Below are 9,601 nucleotides of genomic sequence, written 5' to 3'. Positions count from 1 at the left end.
TGATACTCGTTCGAGTATTAGCGTGTTCGAGATGCTCGTTACTAGAGGCGAGCACCACGCGATGTTCGAGTTACTTTCACTTTCATCTCTGAGACGTTGGCACGCTTTTCGGGCCAATAGAAAGTCACGGAAGGCATTACAACTTCCTCCTGCGACGGTCAAGCTCTATACCACCCCCCCGCAGTGAGTGGCTGGCGAGATCAGGTGTCACCCGAGTATATAAATCGGCCCCTCCCGCGGCTCGCCACAGATGCATTCTGACAGAGATCAGGGAAAGTGCTGCTGATGCCGAAGCTGCTATAGTGAGAGCGTTAAAAGTTATTTTAGGCTTCAAGAACCCCAACGGTCCTTCTTAGGGCCACATCTGACCGTGTGCAGTCGTGTGGAGGCTGCTTTTTGCAGTGTTGCACATTTTTTTTTTTTGTATATCGGCCATGCAGAGCATTGCGTCCTACAGTAATTTTACATAGTCCAGGGCCAGTAGTGGTGGTGAGGCAGGGACAGTGAAAGACATATCCAGTCTATATAGGCAGTGGGCTTTTCCCAAAAAATTTGGAAAAAAAAATCTATTTGGGCTGCCTGTGACCGTCCTGACTGTACTGCGTCTCTGCTGGGGGTAGTTGTCCTAATTCATACGCAGCCAGCTAAGTGTTACAGCAGGCTTGCGCAAAATTCTTTCCTGGCTCTGCTGTGTGTTCTGTAAGCGAAGTCAGCCTCCAACCACAGGCCAATAAGCGGCACATTTAATTACAGCGTTCTGTTTCTGCACTACTGGTAATACAGCATGCTGAGGGGTAGGGGTAGGCCTAGAGGACGTGGACGCGGGCAAGGACGCGGAGGCCCAAGTCAGGGTGTGGGCACAGGCCGAGCTCCTGATCCAGGTGTATCGCAGCCGACTGCTGCGGGATTAGGAGAGAGGCACGTTTCTGGCGTCCCCACATTCATCTCACAATTAATGGGTCCACGCGGTAGACCTTTATTAGAAAATGAGCAGTGTGAGCAGGTCCTGTCGTGGATGGCAGAAAGTGCATCCAGCAATCTATCGACCACCCAGAATTCTGCGCCGTCCACTGCTGCAACTCTGAATCCTCTGGCTGCTGCTCCTCCTTCCTCCCAGCCTCCTCACTCCATTACAATGACACATTCTGAGGAGCAGGCAGACTCTCAGGAACTGCTCTCGGGCCCCTGCCCAGAATGGGCAGCAATGGTTCCGAATTCACTCCCACTGGAGGAGTTTGTCGTGACCAATGCCCAACCTTTGGAAAGTAAGTCCGAGGGAGGAGCGCACAGAGGATTCGGAGGAAGAGCAGCAGGACGATGAGGTGACTGACCCCACCTGGTTTGCTACGCCTACTGAGAACAGGTCTTCAGAGGGGGAGGCAAGTGCAGCAGCAGGGCAGGTTGGAAGAGGCAGTGCGGTGGCCAGGGGTAGAGGCAGGGCCAGACTGAATAATCCACCAACTGTTTCCCAAAGCGCCCCCTCGCGCCATGCCACCCTGCAGAGGCCGAGGTGCTCAAAGTTCTGGCAGTTTTTCACTGAGAGTGAACCCCCCTCTCAGGACACAGGCACTACCGTCTCCTGGCCTACACCCACACCCTCACCTCCGCTGTCCTCGGCCCCATCCACCAATGTCTCTCAGCGCACCGTCCAGCCGTCGCTAGCGCAAGTGTTGGAGCGCAAGCGCAAGTACGCCGCCATGCACCCGCACGCTCAAGCGTTAAACGTGCACATAGCCAAATTTATCAGCCTGGAGATGCTGCCGTATAGGGTTGTGGAAACGGAGGCTTTCAAAAGGTATGATGGCGGCGGTGGCCCCGCGCTACTCAGTTCCCAGTCGCCACTACTTTTCCCGATGTGCAGTCCCAGCCCTGCACGACCACGTCTCCCGCAATATTGTACGCGCCCTCACCAACGCGGTTACTGCCAAGGTCCACTTAACAACGGACACGTGGACAAGCACAGGCGGGCAGGGCCACTATATCTCTCTGACGGCACATTGGGTGAATTTAGTGGAGGCTGGGACCGAGTCAGAGCCTGGGACCGCTCACATCCTACCCACCCCCAGAATTGTGGGCCCCAGCTCGGTGCTGGAATCTGCGGCGGTGTATGCTTCCTCCACTAAACCACCCTCCTCCTACGCAACCTCTGTCTCGCAATCAAGATGTGTCAGCAGCAGCATGTCGCCAGCAGTCGGTGTCGTGCTGAAACTACTCAGCTTAGGAGAGAAGAGGCACACGGCCAACGAACTGCTTCAGGGTCTGACAGAGCAGACCGACCGCTGGCTTGCGCCGCTGAGCCTCCAACCGGGCATGGTCGTGTGTGACAACGGCCGTAACCTGGTGGCGGCTCTGCAGCTCGGCAGCCTCACGCACGTGCCATGCCTGGCCCACGTCTTTAATTTGGTGGTTCAGCACTTTCTGAAAAGCTACCCACGCTTGTCAGACCTGCTCGGAAAGGTGCGCCGGCTCTGCGCACATTTCCGTAAGTCCCACACGGACGCTGCCACCCTGGTGGGCCTGGTTGGCAGACATCTGCCAGGTCCTTGGAAACTTTGAGGAGTCTACCCAGATGGTGAGCGGCGATGCTGCAATCATTAGCGTCACCATTGCTCTGCTATGCCTCTTGAGAAGTTCCCTGCAAAGCATAAAGGCAGACGCTTTGCACTCGGAAACAGAGGCGGGGGAAGACAGTATGTCGCTGGATAGTCAGAGCACCCTCCTGACTATATCTCAGCGCGTTGAGGAGGAGGAGCATGAGGAGGATGAGGAGGAGGGGGAAGAGACAGCTTGGCCCACTGCTGAGGGTACCCATGCTGCTTGCCTGTCATCCTTTCAGCGTGTATGGTCTGAGGAGGAGGAGGAGGAGGATCCTGAAAGTGGTCTTCCTAGTGAGGACAGCCATGTGTTGCTACAGATACTCTGGCACACATGGCTGACTTCATGTTAGGATGCCTTTCTCGTGACCCTCGCGTTACACGCATTCTGGCCACTACGGATTACTGGGCGTACATACTGCTCGACCCACGGTATAAGGAGAACCTTTCCACTCATACCCGAAGAGGAAAGGGGTTCGAGAGTGATGCTATACCACAGGACCCTGGCGGACAAACTGATGGTAAAATTCCCATCCGACAGCACTAGTGGCCGAAGGCGCAGTTCCGAGGGCCAGGTAGCAGGGGAGGCGCGGAGATCAGGCAGCATGTACAGCACAGGCAGGGGAACACTCTCTAAGGTCTTTGACAGCTTTCTGGCTCCCCAGCAAGACTGTGTCACCGCTCCCCAGTCAAGGCTGAGTCGGCGGGAGCACTGTAAAAGGATGGTGAGGGAGTACGTAGCCGATCGCACGACCGTCCTCTGTGACGCCTCTGCCCCCTACAACTACTGGGTGTCGAAGCTGGACACGTGGCCTGAACTCGCGCTGTATGCCCTGGAGGTGCTCGCTTGTCCTGCGGCTAGCGTCTTGTCAGAGAGGGTGTTTAGTGCGGCTGGGGGAATCATCACAGATAAGCGTACCCGCCTGTCAACCGACAGTGCCGACAGGCTTACACTCATCATGATGAACAAAGCCTGGATTTCACCAGACTTCTCTTCTCCACCAGCGGACAGCAGCAATACCTAAACAATACGTAGGTTGCACCCGCGGATGGAAGCATTGTTCTATATCACCATCAAAAACGTGGACCTTTTAGCTTCATCAATCTGTGTATAATATTCATCCTCCTCCTCCTGCTCCTCCTCCTGAAACCTGACGTAATCACGCCGAACGGGCAATTTTTCTTAGGCCCACAAGGCTTAGTCATATAATTTTTGTAAACAATTTTTATACGTTTCAATGCTTATTAAAGCGTTGAAACTTGCACCTGAATCAATTTTCATTTTAACTGGGCTGCCTCCAGGCCTAGTTACCAATTAAGCCACATTAACCAAAGCGATTGGGTTTCACCTGCCCTCTTGGTTGGGCATGGGCAATTTTTCTGACGTACATTAGTACTGTTGGTATACCAATTTTTTGGGGTCCTCGCCTACAGTGTAATCCAATTAATTTTTTGCCCACCTGCATTAAAGCTGACGTTACATCAGCTGTGCTGGGTACTGCAATGGGATATATTTATGTACCGCCGGTGGCTTCCTGGCACCCACCCATGCTGTCGGTCCACACGGAGTTGTAACTGCATGTGTCCACTTCTAAAGAACCCCAGTCTGACTGGGGCATGCAATGTGGGCCGAAGCCCACCTGCATTAAACATGACATTACCTCAGCTGTGATGGGCAATGCAATGGGATATATTTATGTACCGCCGGTGGGTTCCAGGGAGCCACCCATGCTGTCGGTCCACACGGAGTTGTAACTGCATGTGTCCACTTCTAAAGAATCCCAGTCTGACTGGGGCATGCAGTGTGGGCCGAAGCCCACCTGCATTAAACATGACATTACCTCAGCTGTGATGGGCAATGCAATGGGATATATTTATGTACCGCCGGTGGGTTCCAGGGAGCCACCCATGCTGTCGGTCCACACGGAGTTGTAACTGCATGTGTCCACTTCTAAAGAACCCCAGTCTGACTGGGGCATGCAGTGTGGGCCAAAGCCCACCTGCATTAAACATGACATTACCTCAGCTGTGATGGGCAATGCAATGGGATATATTTATGTACCGCCGGTGGCTTCCTCGCACCCACCCATGCTGTCGGTCCACAGGGACTTCACAATAGGGAGTTGTACCTGCCTGTGTCTATGAATTAAAAACCCCGATCAGGTTGGGGCATACAGTGTTGGCCGAAGCCCACCAACCTTTAATCTGACGTTAGCTCTGCTGTCCAGGGCACTGCAATGGGATACATTTATGTACAGCCGGTGGGTTCCAGGGAGCCACCCATGCTGTGGGTGCACACAGAATTCCCATTGCGGAGTTGTACCTGCCTGTGACTATTTATAAAAAAACGCGGTCTGACTGGGGCATGCAGACACCTTGACAGAATGAATAGTGTGTGGCACATAGGTTCCCCATTGCTATGCCCACGTGTGCAGCTCCTGATGGTGGTGGCACAGGATTATATTTCTCATTGCTTCTGTATAGCATTGTGGGCTATCGCTCCGCCCCTTTTAAAGAGGGTCGCTGCCTAGCCGTGCCAACCCTCTGCAGTGTGTGCCTGCGGTTCCTCCTCATGGCAGACGCACTTATAAATAGACATGAGGGTGGTGTGGCATGAGGGCTGCTGAAGGCTGCGCAGGGACACTTTGGTGTGCGCTGTGGACACTGGGTCGTGCGCGCGGGGGAGGGGGGTTGGGCAGCATGTAACCCAGGAGAAGTGGCAGCGGAGTGTCATGCAGGCAGTGGTTGTGCTTTGTTGGAGGTAGTGTGGTGCTTAGCTAAGGTATGCATTGCTAATGAGGGCTTTTCAGAAGTAAAAATTGTTGGGAGGGGGGGCCCACTCTTGCCGCTATTGTGGCTTAATAGTGGGACCTGGGAACTTGAGATGCAGCCCAACATGTAGCCCCTCGCCTGCCCTATCCGTTGCTGTGTCGTTCCCATCACTTTCTTGAATTGCCCAGATTTTCACAAATGGAAACCTTAGCGAGCATCGGCAATATACAAAAATGCTCGGGTCGCCCATTGACTTCAATGGGGTTCGTTACTCGAAACGAACCCTCGAGCATCGCAAAAATTTCGTCACGAGTAACGAGCACCTGAGCATTTTGGTGCTCGCTCATCTCTAATGATAACCTATCAATTGAATATGCAGATATAGCTACATCATTACATCAACGAGGGATACTATTGTGATCACATGACTCGCTTCATGGTCACGTGACCCTCTCTGATCAGGTGACGTTGATATACACCCTCATCATGCATCACTGCCTCATTAGACTTTGCCCTGGGCACCGCGGTCCATAGGTCTCACGCGTCATAGGTCACGTGGGGTATCGTAGCGCAGCAACGTCATCACGTTGATGACGTCAGTACGCCACGCTAGAGGTCACGTGGGGTTTTGGAATGCAGTAGCGTCATCACACTGATGACGTTGCTGCATCTCAGCGCGCCCCCTCCTTCCAGGCTTGCATTCTCATGCGCCGGAGGTCACGAGGTGAGGAGCGGCGCGGCAGCGCCATCACGCTGAGCGGCGCGGCAGCGTCATCACGCTGATGACGTCATTACGCCGCTACGCGAACAACGCCCCCACTCTACCCAATCGGAGGACTCCTCTGCAGGTTACAGCCCTCAATGGGAGTATCCCAAACGGAGGCACGGTAAAACAAAGAGTACTATCATTATGTTATATGCAGATCGGCTTACTCTAGGAACAATCGGGAGGCACTTGAAGAAGCTTCCAACCTGGGAACATCTAGTCCCTGTGATCTGTTACCCTTTGGATCTATAAAAGACCTTATATCTTGTGTTTTATGTAAAACAAATAGAAGTCCGCCCCCATGAAGCTACACTATTGGTTACAATATGTGGACATACCCCTAAGGGGAGGAGAGAGCTTGCCTTATAAGGAACGATATCTCTGCAGCACTCAGATAGCCCTGACCTACCATCAAGGTCAGAGGCGCTACCCTTTCTACTCTTGATCTTTCAGAAAAAATCTATCTATCTTAGAAGTAGGCAGCACAAACAAGAGCAGTAGCAACCAATCTTGCTCTAAGAGTTTGAGCACCGGGCACTAATCTGACTACGGGAGCTCTAACTCTGTGCCTGCTATTTCTCTACAGGGAATTGACTGAATGCATATTCCTTTAGTTACCAGATCTACACTATATAGAGAAGCTGCCTATCTACCATAGACTGCTTTCTCTTAAAAGTATACAGACCCTGGACTCTGTACTACATAGAGAGACCGCCTGTATACCATAGGTCCCTCCATTATTGAAAGTACATTATATATACGTAGAGACCGCATCCCACTGCCCACTAGTTCTGACAGAGTAACGTACTACTTTAAATCTAAAATCGAAACTCCGGAATAGGCATTGGTAAGCAATGCTATACTAATACTCAACTAATCTCCTGATGAACCGCGCACACGAGCGGCGAAACGTGGCGAGATTATAATACTCTACACTCTGAGCTCATGAACGCCCGGATTGAGATAATATAGAGATTAGAAAACACAAAAACTATTGAGTTAAAGTGTTCTCATACAGTTCTAAACATCATTTGGAGGAATCTACGTCTGCTCATTCCCTTCCCTAATGGGCGCACACTTCCTCTTCTGTTTCAAATGAGACTGTATTAGATTACACAATCAGACATAAGGGGTCTATGAGCCCATAGGCAGTATAAACTTCCACGCACTGCCAGTAGAATAGGCTCATTCTCTCCTTACTCGCAACTCTTTCCCTATCAAAATTGGACGTACAAACCAAATCTTTACATCCAATTATTTTCACTGTGAAGGAGAATAAAAGATACTGGATACGTGTCTTGTCCTTAGTCCAATTTAATAATAGTGACTATCTTTAACAACAAGAGAATAAACAGGGGAAGAGAGGCGTAAGAATTAACATTGACCTTACCTAGACCCGAGTTCTAAGATATAGTGACAGCTACTCCATCATCATCTTATGAACTAACGCTATATGTTGCCCCCTCTGAATAAGGGAGGGACTGCTTTCTATCACTAAATCAATTAAGCAACTACTGTCACTAGTCTTCAATTGAGACCTGTACACCTCTGGTAACCCAGAGGGTTTTTCTGTAGTGCCCTGTTTTTTGTCTATTATGGTTTTAAAGATATCTAATAAAAAGGAATTGATTTTAATTTCGTCTAAACTGTGAAGGCCTCCAAAAGCAGCCATAGATCTTCAACGGTCCTAAAGACTATAGCGACACAGCATCTGAGGGACTTAGAGCCCTAAATTTTTCAAGGGAGGTGTTTCTCGGCCCTCCTAACCACCTCAGCAACTACTCCAGCTGCAAACATAGGCGGCCACTAACCCCCACCCGCCCTAAACAGTAAATCCACCAGCGCAACTCCCCAGCAGACTCATCCCTGGAGGTTCAATGCCACTGTATTGACCCCCGACCGACTGGTGGCATGTGATAGCTTTAAGCCACAACTCAACTGTTACCTAGCGACCTAATCGTCTCTGCTATTACAATCAGCCTACTATTCCAAAATACGGGAAATACTCCAAACCCGCTTCACTTTACAATCTATCTCAAGCGATCCCAAAAATCTTTCGCTTCCAACCAACCTCAGACATGTAGGACCAAGAAACAGACCAACTGGCCACTTCTCAAAGCAAGGCCCCAACCTCACCAAACCCATATCAAGCTAAAACCAGTCCCACTAACCTGGACATTAAAGACCTGTACGAGAACATCCAACAACTATTTAAAAAAGGACTACAAGAAGCAATATCCGAATTTTCAAAACAAACGCACGAGCTGGGCCAACGAGTAGACGAGAAAACAAAACCGACGAAATTATAGAAGCAATAGATCTAGACTGTAACCACATTAAAGAAAACCAAGAAAAAAATTGAACAATCAGAGTTTAAGTTTGAAGACTTTGAAAACAGGTCAAGAAGAGCAAATTTACGCATTAGAGGACTACCAGAACGCTCCGTATCACTTAAAGAAACCGTGTTAAACATCTTTCAAGCCCTCCTGCCACAAGCAGACCCAAATCTATTCAGAATGGACCACATTCACAGAGCCCTCAGCAAACCACGCAACCCAAACCAACCCAGGGACATAATCCTAAAACTCCATTACATGATCCTAGCGGTGTAAAGAAGGGATACGCAGGGTTTACGTGTATTTACCTGTATGATCGAGCGTGTTATGTTCTCATATGTAGAAAGGGATACGCAGAGAATTATAGCCATGTTGTGTGTTGGCTGAAGGCTCCAGACACTCGGTCTTTATCACTGAATATAATCGTCAGTCTTTGTGTATAGTCAAAGGCCATGTTTAAAGAATGTGAAGTGTTTCTAACTGGGGGGGTTTACTGATAAGAGAGTAGGCTGATGCACAGATAAGTGAGATGTATACTTTAAGCCACTGAGCATTTCCCAGTTAACCCGTCTGTTCCTTTTGTTTTGTGTTTATAGTGTTAATGTGCATTGTGATTTGAAGAAGGCAGATAGAAAAATTCTAGGGCCAGATTGGAGTTCTGTAGAAGGAAATTAGAATGAGCAGGGAGAGAGAGATGATCCTAACGCTGCATAAAATCAGTCATTAAAGAATGCGTTTGTAAGTGGAGTAAAGAAGGAAACAGGAGGTTATATAATGAGGTACATGGTTACCCTTAGGACGGGATCAGTGCAGGATGTTTTGGAATATGCAAAACATGTAGAAACGTTTTACAAAGATAAGGATCAGGAAAGTTGGTAAAAGAAAGGTTGTAAAAGAAAGAAGTTGGTAAAAGAAAGACTGCAGAAAGTTTTCAGAAGATAAGCAGCAGGCCCAGCAGACAGAAAAGGTGCTTTAGATTGCTAGGAGGTGGTATAATGTAGGAAAGGGATTCAAGAGGAGAGAGTGTAGTGGGGGATGTGTATTGCCTGTATCATGAACAATGTAATGCCTTTGTGTTGACTATAGCCCATCCCTATAATGGCGGCCGCACTTGCAATGGTTTTAAAACCCCC

The sequence above is a fragment of the Eleutherodactylus coqui genome, chromosome 11 (genome assembly GCF_035609145.1).
Source record: "Eleutherodactylus coqui strain aEleCoq1 chromosome 11, aEleCoq1.hap1, whole genome shotgun sequence".
Classification (NCBI taxonomy): domain Eukaryota; kingdom Metazoa; phylum Chordata; class Amphibia; order Anura; family Eleutherodactylidae; genus Eleutherodactylus; species Eleutherodactylus coqui.
The sequence above is the reverse complement of the archived record's forward strand: the minus strand, read 5'-3'. Positions refer to the sequence as shown.